The following is a 13,699-nucleotide window of genomic DNA, read 5'->3' on the forward strand; positions in this document are numbered from 1 at the left end:
CAGAAACAAAATTTGAAACAAACTGTGGATAGCTATTTTGTGCAGTGGCTGCTGTGCCTCATTTGGACAACTGTATTACACTGTGGCATAGAAATGAAATAGTGAACATGCATAACCACTCGTAGAGTGATCCTAAAATAATCAGACAGTCGGCTGCCACGATCTAGCAGCCTTAACTAGATGGAACATTGCTGTGGGGATCCATTTGCTGGTCCCCAGCACTCAGCAAGAAAAAGCATTAATATATTCTCCGTGGCATTTTTTTACATGCTTAAGAATTCCAACGAAGCCACAGTAATGAATGATCCTGCTAACCCTGGGCACCCTGGGAAGAAACATTGAGGATACACGGATCCTTCTCTGGAAGTTCCTCAGTGGTGGCTCAGTGTCTTTTAGATAAAGCATCACATTTCTTGTGGTTTTGGAGGAGCTCCCTGTTTGTTACCTCTGCATCTCAGTTATCGAAACATGGGCCCAGCCCAGCCTACCACACACAGCTGGAAGGCTGCAGGCCCTGGTCCAGCTCTTCTAAAAGAACTGTCTGCCACAGGAAGTCCAAAAAAACTTATTGCTGAAAGCACAAGAACTGCACTATTTTGCAGAAAGCTGAGGATATAGAAAAACTCTTTCCCTTTTACATAACACAATATTCACAGTTCTGGAGGTTGTTACATCCCAGTTATCAACAGCTGTTCAATCATTACTCCCCCTCTAACCTCAATTAATATCCCATTTGATCGTGAGTGACAAAAGTGCTGATTTTGGTATCTCATCCTCAGTTCTTGGAAAGTTTTGGAAGAGTCTAAGCAAAGAAGGAGAATAAAGTAATTAGGTGTGCCTTGAAAGGCTGCAACCACTAATGCTTATTTGCCCCCACACATCCTAGAGTTTTTTCCTGTCTGCTTCTCATCCTATCCCCTTTCTTCCTTTTGTTTCCTCTCATTCAAGTATTCTCCTTCCCTTTCCATCCCCAGAAACTACTTCAGATTCTAAAGTATCTAATTCCTGCTTTTCTTTTAGCTAATCTCAAAACTTCATCATGAGCAAGATCAAAAGGACATAAAATAAAATCTCATTTCACATCCAACACTCAGACCACAAACTGGTGTGCAAGCGTATTGGGATTACTAATTTACACTGATCATCTAGAATCTATTAATCCTTTCAAAAATATTTGCAATCAACCAGCTGTCAGAATGATCGATAAAACACAGAAATGTTTACAATTCATGCTAACCATTGACTGATCACTATAAATAATATTTATGTACACTTCTAAAAAATTCTTATATGACCAAACTGATCCTCTCAAACCTTTCCCAGAAACCTACATTTTCTCAGACAGCAAGGACAGATAACTTGTGTCCCAAAGAATCGGATGTGAATTACTTGATGAGCAACAGAAAATGAATACAGAATTCACTCTTGAATACCGAAGCACTAAAGGGACTTCTTCAACAATTGCATGTTAACTTCTTCAGAACATAGCATTACATCACCTATATAGAGAAGTTTTTAAAATCTGCATAGATCAAGATATATCTAAACACAATGTGACTGCAGAAAATCTCTACGCATGTTCAACAGCAATACAAGCATTACAGTTACTATTCAGTTCAATTATATATGCATTCACTCACTCTTCCCTCCCATCTTTGTCCTTTCATAGCCCTTCCCCTCCTCTTCCTCTCCCTTTGTTTTTTCATCCCTTCTTTTCTCCCACACACTTTCAAGAAGGCCCAATTCAGCACAGTGTGGCATCAGCAGAGACCAGCCACAGCTGCCGTTCCAGCTACAACAGCGAGTGGATTTAAAAAATCAAGGGACAGCTTTAAAGTTTGGGAGAGCTGTTTAAACTGAATATGTAATAACTCTGCTGAGGATTTGGACTTCAGCTGCACTCAATAGGGGTGCTTCATTACCTACTTGTGGGAATGTCACTTGTCTGGGCTGAGGTCACAGCCTCCTGGCGGCAAATTCCGTATGTGCTGTTTAGCCCGGTCAGCTGAAAACAAACCAGCAGATGCCACCCTGATTTGCATCCAGTTGCTATTGATACTAAAGGGACAATATGTGAAAGACAGGAAGTATCATGCGGGAGCCACGCTCCACCAGGGTGAGGGGAAACGAGCCTTCACCTTCTTTATCTAATCATCCCAAACAGAATTACTGTAATAGAAAAGTCTTCCACAGCAGGAACAGGGCAATCAAAACCAGTTTGGGGGTGGATTTGACTCTTACTGGTTTGTTGGTTATCCTAGGATTTCTGTGCCACTTTGACTGGGGCGGAAGGAGGGTTTCATCAGAAGTAAAAACAGCAACAGCTTAAACCTTGATGTTTGCACTTCTAATGGAAATCACCCATACAAAAAAATTCAGCAAAACAGTTTCCTCCTGCTCCTTTTGGGTTTGGTTATGCTACACTCACATTGTGAAAAAATGATTCAACCTGTCCAAGGGAAGACTTCACAAATTAGAAACTCCAGCTAATTCTCAGTAATAACTCTTTAGGTTCATCTTACTCTCCCTTGCACATTTTCTCTCTCCCTGAAAAGACTATACAACACTCACAGCATTCAGAGTCTTTCACTTTTACACCATTGTGATGAGTTCGTGCTTGTAATTTGATCCCATTCCATCACAGAGAGTTTTGCAACGGTGTTTTCAAATCAACTTTTAGTGGGCACACCCATGCAGCCCTAGAACACATGGCAGGGTGGCTGCAGTAAAATACACACCGGTGTGGCTTCACTGCCCCTGCTAATCAGAGCTTTTGTTACATTCTTAAACATCACAGATTGAACCTGTCTTGTCTAGAGGGGGTAGAGAAGTTAAAAATAATGAGACTTTTCACTGACTGAAGATAAACACAAACCAAGAGGAAAAACTGTGCAGACTAGCACAGAAAGAAAAGCCTTTGGCTTTCAGAGGTTGAGGGAAGATCTTGGAAGCAGGGAACAAGGGCCCACTGAATTGCTTGAATACACAGCAGACTTGGTTCCTTAAGGCCCAGGGTGAGTGTTGAGGGTAAGCACAGACACACATGAGAATGAGAATATGCTTTGTCTTACTTATTTTTGTAGAGCATCATGTGGCTATACCTTTCTTTCTTGGTCTCTTCAGTTTCACATTTTTCCACCTTACTACTCTTCTCCAAACTGACTCCTCACAGTCTGTGTAGCCATCATCCCATCCCAACACCAATCTACTGCCTTCTAGCTCATAAAATCAAGGTGAAAAGACAGTCATATCTAACTTGCTTTGAAATAAACTAATATTCCATTGTTATTTCCAAAGACAAACACCATGGGTACCATAATTTCCATATGCAAAGAACAGGTAGCATAAAGGGAACTAGGGCTTATAGAAGGCAACCAGAAAGTATGAAAGGATTTTCCTAAAATTCATCTTATACTTTTTGGTTAAGCAATGAGAGTAGATACAGACAGCAGAATGTAAGAATGCATGCATGTAAATGAGAGGTGAATACTCAATTTCACTCACAGGGATTACCATAACAAAATCACTACTAAATATATATTGAAACACAACTACTTAGGGGCATTAAAAAAATGCCATGTGCATATCTACATATATTTGCACTAAAGGTTGAATAAAGTATATTCCCACTGCAGTGACCTACATTAATCCCTTAGCAGAAGAAAAATATGAAAGGACCTGCAAGAAGATAATCTGCCCTCAGCAGATCAGGTATGAATGAAAGAAAAACACAAAAAAGAAAAACACACAGACACAGTCCCCACAATTACAGGAAGCTAGCAAGCCAGCAGTCAGAATCCCCACATGCTGCATAATATACTGCACCAGAAGACCTGCTGGAAGATAGATATGCAGGTCAATTGGTCTAACATGTAGTTTATATGAGGTGAATTCCTGTTAATATCACCCTAAAGCCATAAAAAACACCATGTAAGCAAACCTGATTCCACCCTGATTGACAGAAAATTATTCTCTACAGTTAATCCAATGCAAACAGGGCCTTGACACACGAACCCCATCCCCACACAGTCACAAAAAGTTCTTTCCATTGAACCCAGAAGGAGCTGCATCCTGGCCTAAGGAATGTGATTGTGGCTAGAGTAAAAAGGCACCCTCCTGCTTAAGTAAACAGTTACACTGGCTTATACCAGCTGAGAATCTGTCAAATACCAGCCTATATCAAAATATTCCTCTGAAATAGTTCAACATTCAAATTCCATCTATATCAAATCCTTCAAAACGTTCATTCTAATAACAATAAGCCAGTCAGACTGGCTTATATGACACTGCTCTCCTCCATAAGCTCCCAAAATCCGAGTCCTCATCTAGTTCCACCCTTTACTTCAACAGGTGGGTTTGGCCCTTCTGAGGTAAAATGCTGTGAGTGCCCTTAGCACAGCTGCTACACTGAGGAAAGGAAGTGAGGATTCCCTGAGCCAGTTAAAACTGTCAGAATGTAGATGGGCAACCCCATCCTATCATGGCTGGAATTAGGCCATGACACTGAGGTTAACCCCCCCATGAGTGCAAAAATACCATGGGTTCTCACTAACCACAAATGGTCAGGAGCTTGGTGGAACGAGCCCATCCACAGCAATCTCCCAGATGGAAGAGGCAGCAGAACAGTCTCTGGAAGGGTGGGATTCCAGCTCCAAGTACCCATGGACACATCCATCAGTCATCACCTAAAACTGGACAAAACTAAGCAAGGCTGCGAGATTGCTGCCATACAATCAGGGTGCAAACATCCGTTTGAAGCACAAAGACTTCCGAAAAGCTTCACCTCCAGTAGTTCTGGAGCATTTAATGGACAGAGCCTCTGTGGAACGAGCATCTCTGAGTGATGAGGACACTCGCAGAACTCTCTGCCTCCTCCGCACTGGGACACTGACCAACAAGGTTTATGGAGTAAACAATTCAACAGCAGCCCTTCCGGAACAGCTCAGGGTGATGCACTCAGGAATTAAAGTCACATTTATTTCAGAAAAGAGTTTCCAGATAGGGAGCGCCCTGCAGTATTTTATGTCAATTTTCCCACAATGGCAGGTCCTTGGAGTAATATATAAATCCTCCTTATGCTGTGTAACAGTTAGTTGGAATTAGTAAACACATATTGTTTCATTAAAAATATTATGTTCCAGCACATGCATTTAATTTGCCATAAAGTATGGTATGTAAGAAATCACACCATTTGCAATAAACCCGAAAAGATATTAGCATTTTTGTTTCTAATACAAGATATTTTATGCAAGTCGTAAAATTTCAGTGGTATATGGAAGGGGTCTTAGCGAAATACACAAAAAAATATGACTATAAACAAGCCATCATTCTGGTAAGAGGAAATACAAACAACCAGAATAAAAATAGTTGATGCACAAAAGCCATAATGAGGGGGTTGCTCAAAAAATAACTTCTACTTTGAATGGTTTGGATGAAATACAAATTATCCACAGAAAAGTGTGGACTGGCATAAATGTTTGTACAAAATTATAAGTATATTTCTAGAAGTATGCGAGAGACAACCGCCTGCATGCTGCACAAGGTCCCAACAACGCTCTGCGTAAGTGCTAGTGCACAGAGTCCAAACCACTGCATTTTAATTACTATGCAGCCTCAGATATATTGCCTTTGATATGGAAATGTTCTTGTTCTCTCATCTTCACATACGGTCTCATGCACAGAAATCTTTATCTGATTCATAAAAAATAAACTAGAATCCAATCTCAACACCTGACCTCAGTGCTTAGAAGTTTTTTACTAAGCATGGTGTCACTATAAAAAGAATGGGTAATATTGGTGTAAAGTTAGATATTTGGAGCAATGATATGAAGGATTTGCAGTTAGGAATCAAATCAATACTGCACCTCTGAGGTTTTAGAGTTTCCTATTGCCTTATGTCAGTCTACCAGTGACTGGAGACACAATTGACTACACCTTTCTGTGTAGCTCAAGAAGAAAGAAAAAATATTTAAATGACATCCTGTCTTGCCACCGATGGAAGAGATGCAACTCAGCCACTTGCTGTATGGAACAGGTTCTGAAATCTAATAAATCACTAACATCAAACTTTTCACCTTTTTTTTTTTCTAAATTCGGATGCTACATTCTTGAACATATTTTAAAGGTGTGCACTACAAAGTTTGCACAAGAAGAAGCAAAACATTTCCCAAGCTTTACTTCAACAGACAGGTAAAAGAAACATAAAAATACTTGAAATACAAAGCCAGTGCTTTCCTTACATTATATTAATATGCTGGCCATAAGAAGGGTAAAAAACTTTGCTTTGACAAATTCTACTAGTCACTCAGAAAAAACATTAAATATTCAGACCTATTTAGGTAATTCTCCTAGCTCTATAGAATTACATTCTCTTTTTCTAAAGAATATGATCTGTGTAAGCTCTCTATAGATGATAATGGCCCATCTGTAAATCATTTTGTTGCAGGTTATCTGTTTTTTATCACTGCTAGTACCTGTCTGTCCCTGATATGATACCCTTAAACACATTAACTTGATGGAATGTTTTGCCTGACTTCAAAAAAACATCCATTGATCCATTCTGCACTATAAAGGAATTACTCTGATTAACCTAGTTTAACAATATACCTCATTTTATCTTACTCTTTCCAATTCACAAGATTCAAGAAATATTTGATTGAACTAATTTCCAAGCAATGATTTTCAGACTTGGGACGCTGCTTTTTTTCTTCTTAATTTAAGAAGACAAAACAGTAAACATAAAACTGATATGAGTATTTTAAAATATACAAGAGGAGGAGAGAAATGTCTGTGTACTGATTCTTGTTTCTTTAAGAGAAAATCCATTTTTCAGGCTCCTGTTGTACTAATTGAAAGAGAATTATTTAAAACTTCACTGAATACTTGAATATACGATGGGTATCTGTAGCAGTTTCACGAGTTCCACAGAACTCTAGACTTTCTGAAAGACACTAAACTAAAAATTGGCAGGAAATCTCTTACAATGATGTCACAAATATTTGTTGTTGCCACAGAATACTGTTTTAAAAGAACACCTACTTCTGTGCTGAAAAGGCTTTGGGAACATGTAATTATCCGGTTTTATCACTGCAGAAATCGGCTGCTTTCCAGCAAATACATCTATCAGATCTCTGTCTTCTCTGCAGAGCTACATCTAAATAAATAGGCACGTATTTCAGACAGACATCACACCAGTCCAGTACTCAGCCTCACTAGTGATAGGATTTTATGCTGTTTTGTTGTTTTATAATGTGATGCAAAGGCCTACAATGACACACGTACAGATACACACTGTGGGAGAACGTGTCTAAAAAACTCCACATGGCTCATACAAAAGAGAAGAAAATTCAGTTTCTGTGTTTGGCAATAAATCTCCTAAAAGTTCCCATTCTTGCTATTCTACCTGAGGAAAAACAGAAAGTTGTGTAAATAAAAATTACACAAAAAGCCACTGAAAGGGACGAAGAGAAACCAGCTTGCCACAGCGCAAACCTGAAACATACACCTCTGTGTGTTCTGCTGCTACTTGACGTGTAGCACTTGACACAGCAGCACTTCTCTCCCGGGTTCTGACACCATGCAGAAACGTCTCAAGGCTCTGCCTCTGTGAGTCACTGTACCAACTGAAATGTTTTAAAAATATGTCGCTGTATGACTGCAGCTGACACAGCTCACATATACACAAACACCCCTATTTACATAACTTTGGAAAACTTTAACCATCACACGCAAGGTCTGCCAAACGAGCCCGCTGATCTCTAAAGTGACACTGTGGAAAAAAGGAAATATACAACATCCCATTGTAAGGGGTGGAAAGCCAAGTGCATCCTGGCATCTCTTTCCGAAGTAATTTTTGTTCTGGGAAGTAAATAAATAAATAAATTGATCGACTGAAGCCTTTGGAGTGTGATCTATACACTTCCAAGGCAGAAATCTACCCAAGTGTAAAAGATTGATAGATATGCTTCCTGAAGTGTTATCTCCCAAGGTGATCACAGTGTTTAGCAGATAAAAGAGGACTAAAGAAACTTTCTAATGCCAACTGAGGGAAAAAAATGTATTTGTTATTGCTATCATCATGCAAAGCTCTGGCCTTTATTGCCACAAGCTATTTTAAGGCCTCCAAGAACTGCAGGGATATGTGGATACTTTGGACTAAAAATACGATCAAAGATGCAAAAAACATGTCCAAAGAGATTTTTTTTTTTTCCTGTTGAGCAGAAGTAGTTCGGCGGGAAATGACCACGAACAGTTGTTGGCCACATATTAAAAACCACTGGCGAGGGAACAAGCACTGGCAGTTCCCACTTGTGAACAAAACCAAGCTGACAAGTGAAGGCAACTAACTTTGGACATCAGCTATTATTTCCTACAAGTATTTTCTGCTGCTAAGGCACTTGTGGCCTTACCAGTGAAACTGATGGGCTCCACTTTGTTTCTCTTGTTGCTTTCCCCGGTGCGTAAAGGCAAAAAAAAAGGAAGAAAAGCAGCAGTTACATAAGTTGAGCGGAGAGTCGGGAACGTGCAGGGAGAGACAGCCATCTGTCTCGCTCCCTTTATGCTGTGTTATACACATGGCACTGGCTTGCACCCTGCCATCTAGCAGAGAGGGAAGCCGAGGGAGCTGAGGCAGCCCAGTTCAGGCTCCCAGCAGAACCGAGACGGAGCACTGCGCTGCAGGGAGGAGGGAGCGAGGGAGGGAGGGAGTAATGCGTTTAGCAGAGGATGCGAGACTGCCGACCAAAGGGCCTCTTAGGCGCTCGTCGCTGAATGAATTAAAGTTCCCGTTGAGGAGGCCGGGGGAAGCGGGGCTGGCCAGAGCAGTGCGGCAGCAGGGAAGGGGCCGGGAGCCGCCAGCCCCGGGGACACGGCGGGGACACGGCGGGCACTCGTGCGGGGTGCCCGGCGCGCCGCTCCCGCCCCGAGCGGGGACAGGGGGCTCGGGGCCGGCCCGCCCCGGGGGTCGCTGCAGCCCAGGGCCGGGCCGGGCCGAGCCGGGCTGAGCCGCCCCGCCGGGCCCGGCCCCGCTCCCCTCGCCGGCTGCGGGCGGGCGGCGCGGCCCGGGCACGGCCTGGATGGAGAGCGGCGCTGGGAGCGATGCCCAGGGCTCACCTTCCCCTCCCCCCGGAGAAGCGCGCTTCAAAATGGTTTTGCAGGCGAGGCTGGCCAGGCTGCGCTCGGTGCAGGGCTTCCAAGAGCAGTGCCTGGGTTGGTTTCCGTATATTCTTTGGCTTTTAATAGCTAGCTGAGGGAAAAAAAGAAAGCATTATTGTTTTCTTTCTTTCCTTCTCTCATTGCCTATTCTAAATTTGACTCCAAAGTTTAAGCAGTTGAATTGGCTAATTCTGAATACAGTCTATTGAGAGACCAGACACAGCAGTATATCCCTGTATAGCAATAGATACAATGTGCTGAATTGGCAGTCTAATTATAAATGTGGCATTTGGACCTCCTTTCAGACCCAGTGCCACCTTACCTTATGAGGGAACTTCAACTACAGCAACTGTTCAAAACAAAATGCCATTACAGGATCAGCTTCACCCAACACTGGAACCAGCCAGGGGATTGTTTTACAAACAGCCTTTCTCACTTAACACAAGAATGTATTATAAGGAAAAGTTATGGATAGTGCAGAGTCTGAAGAAAACGCATATGTAGTTTCTGCCAGGTGTCGAGCTACTTCAAACTGCAGCATACTCCAAATGACCTCATTATTTTCTTTTAAATGTACTCACTATAAATAATTATTCCTTAGTTTTACTAGAATGAGCTGCTAGGTACGCTTGCTGTTTATATTCCAAGCGTAGTGTGCATGTAACGTCATGAGCACAAAAACCCACGAAATATCCTGGCTCAAAACAAAAACCTGCAATAAGATCTTGCCAAAGAATCATGGGGTGCTGAAAAAAAGTTTTTTAAAGGGTCCTTTCCAGGGAACTGTTCGTATTTAATGGCAGGCTGCATGCACATATCTCACATTCATTCTTATTATTTACTTTATGGTATTATAATGGCTTAATTAAATGAGTGGGCACAAGCACGTCAATAAAACAAGTCAAGTCAAGTCGAAGTCTCAAAACAGGTTTCAAAATTGCTCCATTACACGAATACAGAAAGGGAAATTCGTTAATTTTTGGACTTCAGACTCTGTTTGAGGACTGGGTAGAACTGTTCTCCTGTCCTCACGATCAGCACTGAAGATGGAACTGGCAAAAAAATGTTAAAGTGAGGGTAAAAGAAAGCAGCAGGAACAAAGTGCCGCTCGCGTGCCGAAGGCTATTTAAATTTGCTTAATAAACATATACCTTATCTACGAACAGCAGGCGAAGATATATGACTTTATCACAGAAAGTTTCACCTCTCTGTTTTTGGGAAACACCCCTAGGACAGCACTAATCTGCCGTCCCCAGGCTCCCACCGGGCCGCCTTTCCCCGCGGCCCCCCTTCCCCCCCAGGCCGGCCACTCAGACGCGACACTAATTGTCCTTTCCCGGTGCCACTTTCACTCCTTCCCGTGCTTTCCCAAACAACAGAACCGCAGCGAAGCCCTCGGCGGGGCGGCCCGCAGGCAGCGCCCGGCCGGACGGGAGCGGTGCCCGCCGTGACCTCCGGGCCCCGCCGCTCGGCTCGGGCCGCGCCCGCCGCTGCCGGCCCGGGAACGCGCTCCGGGGGCTCGGCACGCCTGCAGGTACCTGCTCGCATCGCGCCTGCCCGCTCTCCCGCTCTGTCCCCTGGCTACACCCGGCCGCGACCCCGCGCCGGTACACGCGTGCATGCATTACACGAGCGGGCAGCGCCGGTGCCCGCTGCTCCCCGGAGCAGGGCAAGCCGCAGAGGCGCGCTCATTAGCTCCCACTGATGATTCCTTTCAGGATCATGAATGGAACAATTGTCAAAAACTGCGGGAAAAAAAACAAGCCCCGAGACTATTATATACAGACGCAGCTTGTGTGCGCGCATGTGACAGTTGCAGGCAACCCAGATTTGGCCATAAACTCTTCGGCGTTATCCGAGATAAAACATCAAATTGCTTGTACGGTAAAAGAGGCTTCTTATCCCCGATCCAAAGAAATAAACAGCTTCCAAGGTAGTGAAACCCAGGAAAAGAACAAGCTCTCCACAAGACACACCTTGCCTCACTCGTATCCGGCAGCACCGCCTGCAAACAGCTGCGCTAGCTTGTTGCAACTGCCACTATTTTATTTTAAAAGAAGAATAACAGTAATAATAGTAAGTGAAATACTTCCTGAAAACTTACTTTGCATTTAGTTTAGGCACTATTCTTTTTTTCAGCTCGCAAAGGAAGCCGTTTTGTCCAGGTTAGGTATTGTCTACTTATGGATCAGCCTCTGGCTAAGGGTTTATTTTAATTTATGGCTTATGCATTCTTTTAAGGTCGATTTGCATGACCTCCGGCAAAGAGCTAAGGCAGCAAGAAATCCCAGGTCGGCTGTTGCCACAAAGCGGCACGCATCTCCCCTTCCCCGGGTGTAAACAGAGCTCTCCGATGATGGACTGCCTTCTTCCCCCCTCCCCGTGTATCACGAATTAGGGCGCGATATCGATTTTAAAGTTTTCGCTATAACTTTATCCCGGGCTCTGCCGGCAGAGATAAGGCGGCGGCGTTGGCGCTCCTCGGGACAGCGCCGCGCTGTGGCCGAGCGCGGCACGGCGGCCGCCGCTCCCGCAGCTTTGTGTGCTCCCCGCAGCCGAGCCCGGCCAACTTCAAAGCGCTCACCCACCTCAAACTTCGCGCAGAACCCACAAGCACCGCTAAACTCCCCTCGCCTTTCTCCATCCCGCGTCTCTCGGGGTTATCCGCCAGGAGAAACCCACGCGAGCACTTGGGAGCAATGACAGCCGCGCTCCGCTCTCAAAGATTTATTTCGGATTTTATTTTTCCTCTCTTTCTCTCTTTCTCCCTCTCGTGTTAGTTCCTTACGTACAATATCTTCCCGCACCATGTGTTCGCCTGCCGTGGGTGATCTTAAAATACAACGCTGATCTGTCACTACATTTTAAAATAAACTCTACTCGGGAAGGATGAGAAAGTGTTGTGATTTCAAGGTACTGGGGTCCCTTAACGTCTCGGAAACCTCGGGATTCAAACAGCCCCGGAAACTCGCACGGGGACGAGACTATAACTACTTTTCCCTAAAGAGAAGAGAGGGAAGAAAAAAGGAAAAAAAAAAAGGAAGAAAAAAGAAACACAACACCCTCGTGATATCAAAGTAAATAATCGTGCAGGGGGAGGCGGGGGAAGGGGTGAATTCAGCAATGTTAAAAGCTAAACAACAGATCTATCTCCGGACGCTGCTGCTTCACTCAATTGCAACTAATAACCCATTAAAGGCAGCGCAGGGGGAACTGAATTCTCTCCTGCAAAGCGACATAAATCCAGCGAAAACCCATTAAACCACCGCCACCGCCACCAAGCCACGCAGCACTACACACCACAGCAAACAACAGGTATACAACACAATAGGGCTGGTTTTCCTGGTTACCTCCTCGGGATCCAGTGTGGCACAAAGCACTGGGAGAGCCTCCTTTTTTTTTTTTTGCAACGCGCTTCGGTAATTTTCATTAAAAAGAAAAAAATTTAAAAAATAAAAAAAAGAGGGAAGGAGGTGAAGGGGGGGAGGGAGGGGGGAGGAATAAATGGGTAGTAATTCGGTAAAATAAAATAAAATAAATGAACTAGAGTCTGCTGGTGTTTCTCCGGGCCATGGATGTGCAGGATCCCGATCGTTAGAAGTTTGCGGATGGGTTGCCTGGAGATTTGGTTACAATCAGGTTCATTTTTTTTTTTTTTTTCCTCCTGAAACAAGTGAAGGCGATGGTTACTGCTGTCAATCTTGGCAATCAATGTGAGCGGCCATGTCGTAAGTATTCAAAGCATTTCCCGTCGTGCAACATCAGAAAGTGAGTGGCCAGGGCATTGATCTGAGGAAGGCAAAAGGAGGCAGGGCTCCCCCGCCCAGACAGCACAGGCAAGATGAGACAACACAGGGAGAGAGAGGAGGGAGAGGGGAAGGGAGGGAGAGACACACACACACACACAGAGGGGGAGAGAGAGAGAGAGAGAGAGAGAGATTGAGAGAGAGAGAGAGAGGCTGGGAGCGAGCGGGGAGAGCAACAACTGCGGAGAAAGTGAGCACAAAACAGAAAGTGAAATCGGCGCGGGCTGCCAGCCGCATCCCCGCGCAGCTATCACCACTCACAGGGCCATTAGACACATGAAACCCTACACCGCCCCGCTCCCGCTAATGACCACTGATTGCCCGGAGCGGTGAGGAAAGGTACTAGAAAGTTACCGGGGAGGGGGTGCGAGGGCGGGGCGGGGGCCGGAAAGGGAGGAGGGGCAGCGGGGGGGTCCCGGGGGAGCCGGGGCGGCGCGGGGGGGCGGCCGTGTCACTCGGGGCCGGCCCGCCCTCCGCCCGCCCCCCGCCGCCGCTAACGGGGGACACACGCACCGGGAGAGCCCCGCCGGCCCGCGGGATGCACCGGGAAAGTAAAATTACAGGGAGGAAAAAAAAAAAAAAATTAAAAAAAAAATAAGATCTGGAGAAAAGAGGATGTGCAGGAGGAGGAAAGGGCTGGCGGCGTGGGGAGGGAGCGGGGACGACGAGAGGGAAGCACTCAGCGAGCGCTTAGTGACAGCTGATAAATGGGTCTCTGAAGAGCCCGAGCCCACAGCACG

General features: G+C 44.8%; 1 protein-coding gene across 7 annotated transcripts in view; it reads right to left on the reverse strand.

Moving 5' to 3' along the window:
* SOX6 (SRY-box transcription factor 6) overlaps window positions 1-13,699 on the reverse strand; it is a 370,323-nt gene that overhangs the window by 353,108 nt on the left and 3,516 nt on the right. Inside the window, exon 1 of one of the 7 annotated variants that reach the window (XM_054275397.1) lies at window positions 12,504-12,552. The exons of the other annotated variants lie outside the window; for them this stretch is intronic. The gene's annotated coding sequence lies outside the window, so the exon portion shown is untranslated. Of the gene's footprint in view, window positions 1-12,503; window positions 12,553-13,699 lie in introns of those variants that run through there. 7 annotated transcript variants of the gene reach the window in all.

This window comes from Melozone crissalis, unplaced genomic scaffold (genome assembly GCF_028551555.1).
Source record: "Melozone crissalis strain CALT ecotype California unplaced genomic scaffold, PUWL_Pcris_2 ptg000018l_1, whole genome shotgun sequence".
Taxonomy (NCBI): Eukaryota; Metazoa; Chordata; class Aves; order Passeriformes; family Passerellidae; genus Melozone; species Melozone crissalis.